At 45.0% G+C, this 13,665-nt stretch overlaps 1 long non-coding RNA gene across 1 annotated transcript in view; it reads left to right on the top strand.

Moving 5' to 3' along the window:
* Window positions 1-13,665, top strand: part of LOC148520009 (uncharacterized) — a 58,603-nt gene that overhangs the window by 29,365 nt on the left and 15,573 nt on the right. Inside the window, exon 3 of the long non-coding RNA XR_015878877.1 lies at window positions 12,627-12,698. This is a non-coding gene — a long non-coding RNA (uncharacterized LOC148520009). The remainder of the gene's footprint in view (window positions 1-12,626; window positions 12,699-13,665) is intronic.

Below are 13,665 nucleotides of genomic sequence, written 5' to 3'. Positions count from 1 at the left end.
GGGGTGCAGTATAATTGGGACAGGTGTTTTAAAAGCTTGCAGGTGGGGTGTTAAAAGTGTATTTTGAAGGTTTTTTTAAAAGTGGCTTAAAATTCCACAATAATATACTTAAAGTGCATTTTTATGCTCCCCCAATATGAGTAGAACATTTATTTTGCAAAAAAAACACTTGCTTTCTATAATTTTTACCCTATTTTAGAAAAAATGCATATACTGTAACAGCCAGGGCCATCTTAACATATGGGCACACTGGGCAGCTGCCCACGACTCTAGGGACCTTCGAGCAGGGGTGGGATAGCCATGGGGTCATCTATGCATAGGGCAGCTGATAGGCTGGTAGAGAAAGATGCTCCCCGGCCGCTCTGATTGTGAACTACCAGGCAGCCTTCTCTACATGTCTCCCAGCCTCGCAGCCACAGAGCCGGATTAAGGGGGTAGGAGCACAGGGGGCACTTCTCCCCAGGTACCCCTCTCTCAGTGAACCCCCATACTTTAATCACAGCAGCAGTACAAAGCAGCAACTGCACTGCAAGCAGGAGATGGAGTCTGTGATACTCGCTTTACAACATATTTTTTTATGTTTGAATGGGTGGTAGGGGCCCCAGTGCATTGCTTTGCCCGTGGCCTACAATGCTGTTAAGACAGCCCTGATAACAGCCATTTGACAAAATATAAGAACCCCAAACATAGACAAATATACTGTTGTCCAATATAAGTTTGCCTTTTTTGGGGGTACAGACATGTAAAACCTGCAAGAATTATTGTGCGAATGCTGGAAGACGACTTTTTAAATTGAATTGTGCGAAAAACGGGAGCATGCATACATGCGAAAGGTGAAATTAACGGGTGATAGTTTTGATAAAATAAAGCAGGAAAAGTTTACGTTTTGTCGCAGCTAATTGAATTCTTTTTTTGCAAGCTCTGTCCCTGCATACGATATTCAAATATTGCATTGTGAATTTGGCCGATTTTATCATATCCCATCTCTATCCTAGATGCGGATTTTGATAAATATGCCCCTTAGGGTAATAACCAAAATGGGAATAAAAATGCAACTTGAATGCCGACGGCAACAATTGGCTGATTTAGGTATGCCCCGACGAGATGCATTTCTTGTAAATTTATTGCCAACAAATCTTAATAATGTTCATCTTTCATAACTGGTGATATTTTTTATGTCTTAACTGTAACACAGAATTTGTATTATATATGCTTATAGTGGCGGACTAGAGCATGAAGGGCCAATGGGGAATGCAATAATAGAGGCCCACAAAGGGGTGTGGCAGTCATTGGAGGGGGTGTGGCCAGCTATAATATGAATATTTTTTATAGCCTTCTATTTTTATATACTATAAATAGAATACTATAAAACTCTCTCTGTCTGTCTGTCTGTCTCTCTCTCTCTCTGTTAATGGGAGAGGTCAGTGATCTACTCCTGTGCATGGTAGTCAGTTATTGGAAAGGAAGATGGTGGTGGGCATCGGGGGTCATGTAGGCAGTGCAGTGTTTGGTAACGAGGGGCTGCCTGCTTTGTTGTTAGTGTGCAGTGCTGCTCACTGGTCACCGTCGGCTCACTCATCGCAGCCGCAGTGTCTGCCCGCTGTGACAGGACTGACGGCTTGCTTTCACTTGACGAAGCGCAGGGATGCCGCCCGCATTGAGAAGAGCCTGAGAAGAGACTAAGGGCCTGATTCAGACCCGCTTGCGAGCGCTAGCAAGCAGGTCGATGGTGCCCTAGTGCGCATGCGCACGACGGAGGCTGCTCCGTTGTGCGCATGCGCGAGACCCGGCTAGCAATGAGGAAGCCGTCGCTCTGGGTCTTGCACCAAAGGGGGCGTGCTGGCGATGTTGATTGGCAGCACGCCCCCTTTGGTGGGTGTGCCGGGGGCGTGGCTGCCAGACGGAGGTGTTCCCATGGGAACGCCTACCGTCTGGGTCCGGCCCCACTGACATCACTAGTGATGTCAGTGGGAGTGATTTTGGCTCTGATAGAGCCAAAATCACTCCAGGGCTTGCGGTCACCGAGACCCTACCGCAGGGTCTCGTCGCAAGCCCGATGGTAGCGATGGTCTTGACCATCGCGACCATCTTTTTGGCCGCTCGCATAGCTGTGGGTGGTCACCCACAGCTATGCGAGCGGCCAGGAGGACGCTCCAAGTTTAGGTAGGAGGACCCTGATTCAGAGCGAGCGCTCTGGTCAGAGCGTCCGGCTCTGAATCAGGCCCTCAAGTCACAAGTGTCAGTAAGTGTAAACATTGCGCACAGTGTTTTTTTTTACATAGTTGTCTTGGGAGGAGGCGTTTCACTATTTGACAGTGGAGGGGGCTGGGGGGTCGGTTGGCAGAAGATTTGCCTATGGTGCTGCAACATAATGCGCCGGCCCTGCAGATAGGTACTGGTGAGTACTGAGGAGTCAGGGAGGTAGTGCAGTGAGATAGTGTTTGGTAAGAAGGGATCAGGAGTAGTGCAGATAGGTAGTGGTGAGTATGGAGGGGTCAGAGAAGTACAGTAGTGGTGAGCCACCCGGTAACCCTTGCAATGCTGGTCAGTCGTGAGTAACTGCTACACATGTATTACCTTTATGCCACAGTAGTGCCCAACATATTAAGCCACAGTGTATTACATTTACTTTATACCACACTGTAGTGCCCCCCACATTATGCCACTGTAGTGCCCCCCACATTATGCCACTGTAGTGCCCCCCACATTATGCCACTGTAGTGCCCCCCACATTATGCCACTGTAGTGCCCACACATTATGCCACACTGTAGTACCCACACATTATACCACTGTAGTGTTATTTCTGAAAAATGCATTCACATTGTGACTGAATGCATGGCATCTTTCATTGCAGTCATTGTCTGGTTGTATTTGTGATTGTTAATAAACATTGATTATACAAAAAAGAGACTCCCTGTGGTCAGAATGCCAGCAGAGGGATCCCAACAGTGAAAATGCTGGCGCATTAAGTAGTAGTAGACTAACCCATACCATGATCCTAAACCTAAACCACCCCACCCGCAGCCTAGCCCTCCCCCAGCAGCCTAACCCTAATCCCTCATACTTACTGTTACAAGTTGTTTGCATTCTGACTCGTCGGGACCCCACCACTGGCATTCTGATGGTCAGGATTCTGAATGCCAGGATGCCGACTACATTCCATGACATGTTATAGCAAAATGCCAAAAGAAAATATTACTTTGTGGCATTGATAGGTCTGAAATATTACCGAAAACGGAATGAGGTGGTGATAGATTTAATAAACTTTGCCTTAGAGAAGCCTCTGGATTCATAAATTTAAGGCCTTACATCCAGAAGGTCTTAAGGGGCCTATCCATTAGCAGATAAATTTGAACGATGAACGATTTATCGTTCAGTCGTTCAATTTATCTGCTAATGGATAGGCTCTGAACGATCAAAATGCGCACTCCCGCGGGCCGACAAATTTGGTCTATGTCTCTCCAACATGATGGTCAATTATCGTTTATCATTGACTGATATTAGAAATATCTGTCGCGGTAAACGACGAACGATTTTTTTATGAAAATGTATAGAAACATTTAAAAAATCCTCTCCCAGATGATGTCATGCAAAATCGTTCGCCGTTCGTCGTTTGAAAAAATCTGTCATGTACATGACAGATATTTGTCACAGCAGCCCAAGGAATTTTCAAAAGATAAATCTATTGTCTTTCATCTTTTGAAAATATCTGCTAATAGATAGGCCCCTTCAATGAGACATTACAGGTGGATTTTGAACTGTACGAAATAGACGGTTCCAAATCAGGGTATGCAGTCTGGAAACCGGCTGCCTTACTACCGACAGCCGGCTGCTTTATCCCGGCATGGGATAAATGACCGGCGTCTACATCTAGACGCCTGTCATTTACCCGACGCCGGGAGACCGGCACCCGGCATCCCGATCGAAGGGATGCCGGGCGCCGCGAGAGGACAGCCGCGGGGGGGAGGGTTAGGTTTAGGGCTCCCGGGGGGGACAGGGTTAGGCACCCCCCCCGGGTTAGGATAGGGGAATGGGGGGTTAGGGTTAGGCACCCCCGGGGGGAGGTTAGGGTTAGGCACCCCCCCCGGGGGACTTAGGTTTAGGCAGCGGGGAAGGGGGGGTTAGGGTTAGGCACTTAGAGGGGGAATTAGTGTTAGGCACTTGGGGGGGAGGTTAGGGTTAGGCACCCTAAGGAGGGTTAGGGTTAGGGGGTTAGGTTAGTTTTTACTTACCTTAGGGACGATCGGGATTTCCAGCGCTGTCGGGCTTACGCTGCCAGGCTCTGCTGATCTGTCGTGGCTGCCGCTGCCGGGAATCGAACTGCTGGTCATGCGACAGCCGTGATTCCATACTGATTCTTAAATCAGAGTTCCTTCAGAGGGGATGCAGTCAGGAAGCCGACGGTGAAATGCCGACCGCTGGCTTCCCGACTGTGCAACAGTCTACAGGGGGGGAGGTTAGGGTTAGGCACCCCTAAGGGAGGGTTAGGGGGCGGAGAGGGTTAGGTTAGTTAGTATACTTATCTGTCGGGATCTTCACTACCGCTGGTCATTCATACTGATCCCCTTCAGAGTGGGACAGGGAAGCTTTTTGTATCAGGTAGAAATTTATTCGTCATAAATAATATGCAGATATTATATAACTACTAAACATTAAAATGCTTCTCATTAGCACTAACACAAAAATAGGATGTTTATGGACAATATGGTATCTCTATAACCCCTTAAAGGTAAACAGTCTTCAAATTTTTTAAAATAAAAATAGAAGAGTGGGGTCTAAGCTATAAGACCATTTATTTCTTTTAAACAGCTAACATCTTAGGATGCCATTTCAAATTCTATGATTGTGAATTTAGGCTTTGTATTAAATGAACAAGTCTATAGTCAGGGCCGGATTATGGGCGGGGTGACAGGGGCGGTCGTCCCGGGGCCCCCACACATAGAGGGCCCCCACACAAATTGAGTGTAGCGCGGATCGCCGTAGTGCGATCTACACTACACCCAAAACAAACACACTGCCATCGGGTGCCGGCGGAGGTGTGTTTGTTGTTGCTACAAACACACCGCCGCCGACACCCGGCGGCAGTGTGTTTGTTTTGGCAGCCAATGAGAGTCACACAGACTCTCATTGGCTGCTGCACCCACGAAGGGAGCCGGGCTGGAGCTCACTCATGAGCTCTGCCTTCCGGCTTCCACAGTGGGTGATGGGAGAGACGTCATGACATCTCTCCTCATGACTTCTCTCCCACAGACTGCATGCCGGAGGATCGGATAGCAGCAGTTGCAGCAGGAGCGGGGATTTAGGTAAGTGATGTTTTTATTTTTGTGTATATGTAAGGGGGTACTGGCACTGCATGGGGGGGCACTGGCACTTCAAAGGGGGGCCACTACTTGGTTCACTGGCACTGAATATGGTGGCCACTACTGGGGTCACTGGCACTTCATAGGGGGGCCACTACTGGCGGCACTAGCACTGCATATGGTGGCCACTACTGGGGGCACTGGCACTGCATAGGGGGCATTACTGGGAGCACTATATAAGTGGCACTGCATAGGGGGATCACTACTGGGGGGACTATATAAGGGGCACTGCATAGGGGGGTCTACTACTGGGAGCATTATATAAGGGGCATTGTATAGGGGGACCACTACTGGGGGCACTATATAAGGGGCACTACTGGGGGCATGGCATAGGGGGACTACTACTGGGGGCACTGCATAAGGGGAACTACTACAGGGGGCACTGCATAGGGGAACCATTACAGGGGGCACTGCTACTGGGGACATTGCATAAGAGGCACTACTACAGTGTGCATTGCAAGAGGGGCATTACTACTGGGGGCATTAAGGTGCAAAGAAAGAAAGAAATGTTCTTAGGGTGACAAGAAATGGTGGTATATAGGGGCCCCAACAAGTTTGTTGTCCAGGGGCCCCCACAGACCTTAATCCGGCCCTGTCTATAGTATATGCTTTAAGTAGAAATAAAGGGTGAGCTATATCCTATTTAAAATAGAATCTAGACACTGTTGACCGTTTTACTGTGTATCTGTTAATCCACACCCAGGGGCGTATCTATAATGGGTACTGGCATGAGACAGTATGTCATACCGGCACTTCACTTCGGCATCTGTCTGGCGCTGGGACTGGCACTGTCCCATCACCAGTCACCAGGTGGCTGCATGGTTAAATTTGGCTCCGGTCATGAGCCAATCATGGTTCGCGGACCGCCAGCCAATCAGGGGCCGCCACGAGGCCGCCCCTGATTGGCTGCCAGTCAGCGAACTCTCATTTACTCACTGCCAGACCGGCGCTGATTTAGAATTGAAGAAGGGTCCAGAGAAGGGAGCGCCAGGGCCGCGGTCACCAGGGCAAAGCTGTGTAAGGTGGGCGGTGTGCTGTGGTCTACTTCAGCGTGGGACCACCGGAGAGAGGACTGAATCTGTACATTGGGCCTGTCCTCTCTTAAAACACCCCTGTCCATACCCAGACATCACAGATCCATCTAATGCAAAATATTGTAGGTATTAACATGTCAGAAATAGTAAATTGTTCATGGGTTCATTATTTTATTCATGGGTTCATTACTTTCTTCATGGGTTCATTTATTTTCTTGTGACATTAATGAATGAATGAATTAATAAATCAATTAATTAACCAAAACTGGGATCCTGTCCTTGCTAACCATACTGCTAACTGTTGAGACCTGATTCATTTACAGCTATTTAGCTATTATTTACTGCAACTGCATTACAGGGACATTGAGGTTTCGCTACAGTGACTAAACATACCAATACCCCTTTCAGACTAGCAGCAAAATCCCGGGTTATTGCACGCGAACATGCAGCGACCCTGGATTTTTTTTAGTCTGAAAGGGTCCTTAAAAAAATGGCATTTAGTTACAAGGGTTGAACCCGGGATCTACTTGGGTCGCGGTGCAGTGTAAATGGGTAACCTGGGTCATCCGATCTGGGTCCCGTTCACAGCATACAGTAGGAAGAGCCGACACTTGAAGATGATCTCCTCTCCAAGCACCAGAACTGCACCCGTCTGCAGTGACGTAGCCGCCTGTCCGAAAGGGGTCTGAGCAGAGTTGCATCCGGGTTGGGCCTGCATTCAATATCTCTGTGCGACCTGGTATTTTGATCTGGTAGGGGTATAACCATACTTATGGGGAGTTCAGTCAATACCACATATGTTTATACATCCTGAGTTAAGGATTTTAGAGCCAAACTGAATTCTGTATGTGCACTTTATCTTCATAATTGTAATAAATGCATAGTATTGATGGAAGGTCCCTTTTTATTATTACCTTGAATATATATGTGAATAAAATGTATATAATGTTTTATAGACATATTCTTTCAAGAGATCTGAGAGATTGTCTTCAACATTGATCTGCGAAGCCAATATATTTGTTCTTTTCGTGAAAGTTGCATACTCTCTCTGGGCCTGATTCAGAGCCGGACGCTATTTGCGCTCGCTCGTTCAGAAAAAGGGGCCGGATATTTAAATTGAGCGCTCGCTCTTTGCGGTCTGTTAACGCCTCTATGTCTGAACGAGCGAACGAAACATGCACTTGCTATTTTTTAAGAAACCGCTCGCATCCTACGTCATCTTCGCTATTTATTAGATTAATCGAGTACATCGACAGGCGTATGAACTGCTCGCAGTGCTCGTGGTAGGATTTTCCTACCGCAATCATGCGAGCAGTTCAGGCTAAAAGACAACCAAGTGACGTGGTCGATGACGCTGCTTTGTTAATTATGCACACCCTTAAAACGCCTGTTTTGACCGTTTGGCACGCCTGCGTTCGGATCTCCACTCCCCGTTTACAAGAACCTTCCCCTGTTACCACCCACAAACGCCTCATTCTGTCACTCAAATTAGCAGGCACTCGCTATTTTGCGAGCACACAATTTCCAACCGCAATGACTGGTTCGCGCATTTATATTACAACCCATACGCATGCGCACTTGTGCGAACATCGCTCAGAGCGAACGAGCCGCCGCTTACGAGCGGCTCTGAATCAGGCCCTGTGTCTTTTGGCAGCAGCTTTGTATGTGTATTTTTTTGAAGTTTAAGTGCTACTTTTATTCCTTGATATGGTCATAATGTTGACAGTGAACATGTTGACATGTTCATCACGTTGTCATTGATGAAATATTGACATGGTCAGAATGTTGACAATGGCTGTTTAATGGTGCATACACACGGTCAGATTTTGTAGGGCGATATAAACGATAATGATATAGTTTATCGTTATATCGTTACTATCGTCCATTTTTTGGCTCCTTCCAGCCCACAAACGATGTACGATGTGCTGGTATGGATGGTCGATAACGATAACGCCCGTGCATGAAGTCCAACCTGGTCGATATCGATCAGGTTACTATAGGGACCCACGATCGTTTAGTCGTTTGGGGGTTGGTGCTGTGCTGGATTATCAATCATCCAGCACATGCAGGATGATCAGACAACGATATCATTATCATTGTCTGATCTGACCGTGTGTATGAACCATAAGCCTAACCCTACCGCTAACCCTTACACTAACTCATAAACGTAAGCCTAACCCTAACGCTAATGTCAACATTTTCACAATGTCGATATTTCATGTGTCAACATTCTGACCATGTTCATGTTCCAGGTGTCACCATTTTAACTATCTGGACATAAAAAATTATAAACATTCTGGTGTCGACAATTTGAATGCTGACATTGTGAATATCAATTTAGTGCATACTTGCCTACTTTTGAAAAAGCATATCAGGGAGATTGTGAAAGGAACACCTATAAGCACGACGGTTTTGTGGCCGTGTACTGCTACATCTGAGTGTCTGACATGTCATGAATATTGATTTACATCCAAATGTAAATGAGCCCGAAAGCAGTCAGTAAGATCAACGTGTTGAAGAAAACACACTGATAATTTCCAGAAAATGCTTATAGTCTTAGGGATCATTGGGGGATATGTATCAACAGTTTTTTGCCTTAAAAAAGTGATAAAAATGGTTTTCGAGTATTTTTCACTAGAGATAAGTTTCGAGGAAATGTATCAATGTTTTTCACCTATTTTTTCGATATTTTTCTCCTCAAAGTATGGCTTTCATTTTTTTATTATATCGTTATTTTTGTTGTAATTGAAATCAATGAGAGCCTTATGTATCATCATTTTATCGTTTTTTTAAGTGAAAATTATCGTGTTTTTTTTCTACATACTTAGGCTGGTGATAATTGTATTCCAGCACCACTGATGTTGAAATAAGCTATGTTAGTTATTGCTATGTAGATGAAACTTATGACATTTAAATAATCAGTATTACTTGTAATCTATTTATATATATATATATATATATTTTTTTTTTTTTATTATTATTATTTTTATCAATTTTAGAAAGAATATAAACGATAACTCTTATAAATAAATAGTCCTCTTTTTTATCATTAAAATTACCATTAGCTATAAATGGGTCCACAAATAAGGTTCAAACAATCTAACAAGTACTACACATGGCTGTCATAGAAGAATGGAGTTTATTTTATTATGGTGAGCTATGTCAGATATATACACACACACAAAATATATATATATATATAAAATATACTGTATATATCATCTATCCACACACTGAAACAGAGCATGCGCAGTTGTTATTTTTTTATGGAACATGAAAAATTATTTATGCAGTCGTTTTCCCATTAATTGGAAAACAAAAATGCGAACATTATCACAATTCAGGGGTTTTATCACCTTTCCATTTTTGGCAAAAAAACATGATAAATATGACAATAAAAAAAGCGAAAAGAAACATGACCATTTCACATTGTTTGATACATATGCCCCATAGTGCCTTATAACTAATGCAGGGAAATGATACTAATAATCCCATTTGAATGTATATATCTCTATTTTCTTTTATAACAGCTATATAAGTTGCAATCAGGGAGATTGGTAGACTCTTCAGGGAGTCAGGGAGATTTCTACTATTTCAGGGAGTCTCCCTGACAATCAGGGAGAGATGGAAAGTATGACTTAGTGACTGTATAATGTGGACTTCATTTGGATACTAGGATGTTACTTCAGTTACTCTCCCATTAACGATTTAGCATAGAGAAGCACAACCTTTGTCAGGACATTGCAGTCTTATACAAACCTTTATATTAGGGCTTAGAGCTAGGAGCAGAAAAAAAAACAGAAGCAACTCTGCTCCTGGACTAACCATGTTGCAATGGGAATATTGTAGAGGCATTTATTTTTTGCATGCAGGGAAAGCATGGGCTGCTTTTGCATGTAGCGCACAAATACTGGCCAACGTTGTCTTTAACAGGTGTAAGCTAAAACATGATGACACTTTCCCCACTTATCACATACTAAATACACAACAATGGGCCTGATTTGATCGTACCCGGGAATCTGCGCATGCGCAGGACCCATTCTGCTAGTGGGCAGAATGGGTCCTGTGTAATCGCACGCAGACCCTTGTATGCCTCTGCCTGATTGACAGGCAGAGGCATTTAAGGGCCGGTGCGGGGGCTGCCGGCGTTCCCGGAAACGGGGGCGTGTCCGCCCCATTTTCCGGGAGTGGCCAGCTCAGGATCTCAGTGTCCTGGGCTTGAAAACCGGCCAGTCTGGGTAATTGTAATTGTGTGTATGAGGCTTACTCAGCTGGTTGGAGGCCCGGCGCCGACCACCATCGCGAACATCGACCACCGATAGTCACAATGGTCATCCCAGTCTGCGAACTCCGTTGCTGTGCTGGGATTGCAAATGTAGCAGGTGGTGTCATACATCTCCTGCTGCATTTGTATTATTGCAAGGATCACAATTGTAAAGCTACCTGCGTGCAGCTTTGCATTTGCGATCCTTGCTGAATTGGGCCCAATGTACTTAGTTGTAAAAGTAATATCTTTTACTAATTTAATATTTATAAAACTACTGGGTGGTAGCAGAGAAAGTATTGCAGATGATCAGCTACAGCCCAATGAGTATACTACAAACTGGGGTGGGCATATGCCCATGACACAACCTTGACACTTGAGAAAGAACACACCCCTTAATTTGGCCAGATTGGATGTTTCTCAAGAACACGCCCAGGAAGAGCAGGACACCTGCTTTATTTCAAAGACGAGGTGCCCCACAATCACCTCCTACATCAACTATGGCTACTGAACAGCAATGTTCTTCCACTAAAAGTCAGGTTCTTCTAATGGGACTGCAGCCCACCACCCAATTGATCTACACCAGTGGTTTTGAAGCTCAGTCCTCAGACCCCACACAGTTCACGTTTTCCAGGGAACCCAGCAGGTGCACAGGTGTATTCATTACTCATTGACACATTTTAAAAGATCCACAGGTGGAGCTAATTATATTAGTAATAATTGTATATACTAATATATTACTAATAATTATTTCACTTCAGATTCTGTAAGGAAATCTGGAAAACATGCGCTTTGTGAGAACCTGTGAGCTACAGAGATCAAACCTCCCAACAAAGGGAGACTGCTTGCTGCTGCATAGCAGCAACATTGGCAGTCTCCTCTACCTGTGGGGGGAGCGATCATCCTGATTGCGCCCCTTCATGATTTGCGCTAGGCTGAAGGGCTTACAGCGTCCCCCTTCCCAGCTGCAACTGTCTTTTTTTTCTAAAGGGGGAGTGACCACACCTCCTGTTATTAGGCCACACCCCCTTCAACCAGCCCAACCTGGTTCTTGGCAGCCCTGGGCGGGGGGAAGTTGGGGAAAACACCCTCACACCGCTGCTCTGCATAGCTGAGCAGCGGTGAATGAGTGACGCGCGCATCGTCTATATACACATTACGCCTCTGGATGAGGTTAGGGGACTGTCCAGCAGCTCCCAGAGTGCTTGGCAAGCCCCCAGCATGACTAAAACGGGGATGTGGCTCGCGAGTACAGCATTTCCCATAAGGCCATGCCCATTGGTGATAGGCCACACCCCCTATTTTCAGTAGCCATAACAGGTCATTTAGGAGGTATGATAAGTGTAAGGTGCAGATGAATTTGCATGTGACGGTATGCATACAAAGTACAGAAATGCGTATTTTATGAAAAAAAAGAGTACTTACTGTAAGTCCAGCTGTATTTGGTGCCCAGAATTGTGCTCTACAAGCTCTTGTATATTCCAAGTAATTTCCCTTTGGAATACTTTTTGTTTTGGTACGTTTTTGCAAATAGTACTTGATCTCCTTTTGTTAAATACAAAAAAAAACCCAGTACATTTTGCAATAGTTCAGCTTATTAATGTTTTACACATATAAACAAGAGATGTTTGCTGGTTACATTTGGGAAAACTAGACAGAACTATTTAATTTCAAAGTACTTTTTAACAGCAATACTCCATTACTATCTGGGAAGCTGCTGGAGACATCTAGGACTAAATGAGACACAGAAATCCAGGGAGAGTTGGCAGGTTTTTCTTTATGGGTGATTGCTAACTGACTGCTGGAAGGGACCTTGGATCATTTGGGATAAACATCACACAGGCTATGGAGTGTATTTAGCAAACAGCCTGAAATACCGTACTTAGCAGCATTTATCAAAGTAACCTAGATTTTAGACAAATGTCTGCATGTTGTTTCATGTATATATCATTTCATTCTCTGTACAGGCTTCATCTCCGCAGAAGCATGCTGTGAAGGGACGCTCAAAATCCACAGAAGAGATACAGCAAGCAAAAAAGGTGAATTTATCACTGTAAGGGCATTATTTAGTAAAGTTAAAAACTGCTTTTCTCCAGCATTTTAGCAGGATTTTTTAGGTGAATATTTAACATTCCTCCCTATAGACAAAACAGAAAACTGGAGTAAATTCACCCAAATTTTCATAGCGCTTCAACTACTGATGCAGCCCCCATAGGTCGCAATGTGGGCTGATCAATAACGCCAATTTTGTAGAAGATAAAGGACCTCATTCAGAGTCTCTCGCTAGCGCTGTGCACTCGCAAGCGGCCCGATGGTTTGCGTATACGCTCACCCAGCAAAGACAGCCCAGTGAAATGAGTGACAGGAGAGGCCGTTTGTGGGTGGTAACAGGGGCAGGACTCTAATAACAGGGGAGTGGAGGTGTGAACGCAGGCGTGCCTGAGTGTTTCAACGCCGTTTTAGAGGCATGCATAATTAACACGCAGTATCATAGTACACGTCACATGCCTGTTTTTTACACTGAAGTCCTCGCAGCGCTTGCGGTAGGGTAAGGCAACCACAAGCGCTGCGATCGCTTCTGATGGTGCTCGATTTACCAATGTTTTAATACACTTCCTGGAGATGACGTGTGCTGGTGGGTGGCTCTGCCTGTGCGATTGGGCGTACACTGGCCGCTCGCTAAGACATGGTGGGCGTGCTTATGCCTTGGCGAGCGATCGCTTCCCGTGGCGTCACTTTGACAAATTTGCATGCGCTGGGGGCGAGCGATTGCATCTAGTGAGAGACTCTGAATGAGGTCATAAAAATCTTCTCTTCTCCAAACTAAAATTTTAAATAATTAAAAGGTTAGAGGTTGTATTTAATTAAAATTCTGACAGAACAGTCATAGGTAAGAAAAACACTGTGGAAGAGGGCTTTGTGTGGCCTTCAAAACTCCATTGGACATGGTCTGGTCTAACGTAATCTAAATCATTTCCTGTGCTTTACAGATTCCCTTATGTTCAT

This window comes from Taudactylus pleione, unplaced genomic scaffold, assembly GCF_031769625.1.
Source record: "Taudactylus pleione unplaced genomic scaffold, aTauple2 ptg000178l, whole genome shotgun sequence".
Lineage (NCBI taxonomy): Eukaryota > Metazoa > Chordata > Amphibia > Anura > Myobatrachidae > Taudactylus > Taudactylus pleione.
The sequence above is the reverse complement of the archived record's forward strand: the minus strand, read 5'-3'. Positions and strand labels throughout refer to the sequence as shown.